This window comes from Lolium perenne, chromosome 2 (genome assembly GCF_019359855.2).
Source record: "Lolium perenne isolate Kyuss_39 chromosome 2, Kyuss_2.0, whole genome shotgun sequence".
Lineage (NCBI taxonomy): Eukaryota > Viridiplantae > Streptophyta > Magnoliopsida > Poales > Poaceae > Lolium > Lolium perenne.
The window spans coordinates 189,553,457-189,554,890 of record NC_067245.2 but is presented as its reverse complement, the minus strand read 5'-3'; the positions used below and the strand labels follow the sequence as shown (position 1 = coordinate 189,554,890).

Genomic DNA, 1,434 nt, shown 5'->3' with positions numbered 1-1,434 from the left:
GAAAAAGGAAATGATTAGCAACACTTCAAATCACATAATATACGTAACTCTACCTGTTGCGCACCCAAAGGAGTGTTAGCATGGAGAAACAATAAAGGCAATATCGTTGGTAAAAAAGTAACAGCAGAAAGAACTCATCTTTCGTGCATTCTTTCTAAAAAAATTTACGATCTGCTTGACTATATTGGAATTATTGTGAGCTTCAGTATTTGTAAAAGGTTCCGAGATTATCAAAGAAGAAAAAACACATATGAAAGCCTTATACTCCCGTGACAGAGATTTACCTGTTACTACCTGAGTGACACAGATTTACATGTGAAAGCAACAGTTTTGATTCTCCAACGAAAACATCACAGTGAACACGAAAGTAGATAAAGAATTAAATCCCATCATAAGCATCTGATCTGTAATCACCCAAAAAAACGGGAACACACTTTGTATGAAGAAATTTGCAAGGAGCAGTCTGATATTGGCTCCACCATCTCCAGGCGCAGGTCGAGAGCGTCTGGGCATCAGGGCCAAGCAGGCAGCATTGAACTCGGGGGCAGCCATGGGCAGGTCTTCGCGTCTGGGAGTCATGGCGAAGCAGGCGGCCGCGGAGTTGGGCTCGGGGGCGAGTGCGGGCGGCGCCAACGCGGGCATCCGTTTCCGCGGCAGCCTGGTCGGTGGACGACTGCAGTAGTTTGCCTCACTTCTCTCTGTGCGGGACTGGGAGGAAGCGGAGGACTCACATCAATTGTTGTTGACTACCACCAGCAGCTGCATGCACGAATCGGGGCAAGGTAAAATACCTTGGCGCCAGGGGCTTGGTCTACGGATCGGAGGGGAGCGGAGCAGCGTCGGTCGGGCAAGGGACATCAGCGACAACGGCGGCCCGGTCCGGCGACGCCTGTGATACTCCGCGAGAAGCGGAGCCTAGGGAACGGAGGGAATTTGCCTCTTGGCACCACCACCGGCCTCGCGTCCGCCTCTAGCGCCGCGATGTTGTGCGGGCTATTCCCGGCGGCGGAGGGATCTGCACCTGGAGGGGAACGGGGTAGCCTGGGGTAAGATGGGCAGTTCGCTTGGTTTTTTTTTTGTTACAAGCTAACCGAATCGTTATTTAACTCAGCGGTGGCAGACCATGTAATTTATACGAAACTTAAGGGTAAATAAAAACGGACGAACAAGAAGCCTTATTTTCTTTATTATTAGGTATAGATAACTCAAGAAAATATTATAAGCCAATATTATTTGGTAAATAAAAACTTATTTACTTAAACATTCTTAAGTTAACAAATTAAATATCTTAAAACCTAATAACAATTATTAAACCCTGATTCTTATTTAAACCAAAATAGGAGTTACTCTAATTATTAAATCTTGTAAAAATTAATAAAATGTTAAACCATTATCAATTTTGATTCAAAGTAATTAGTAACCACAACTCTATTT

General features: G+C 45.0%; 1 long non-coding RNA gene across 1 annotated transcript; it reads right to left on the bottom strand.

Annotated features, from left to right (window-relative positions):
• Positions 1-270: 270 nt before the first annotated feature.
• On the bottom strand, positions 271-1,184 carry LOC127309442 (uncharacterized). Its single transcript, XR_007857149.2, has 2 exons — positions 792-1,184; positions 271-708 (listed from the first exon to the last, which is right to left on the bottom strand). It is a non-coding gene; the product is annotated as an uncharacterized lncRNA (long non-coding RNA).
• Between the last annotated feature and the right edge of the window lie 250 nt (positions 1,185-1,434).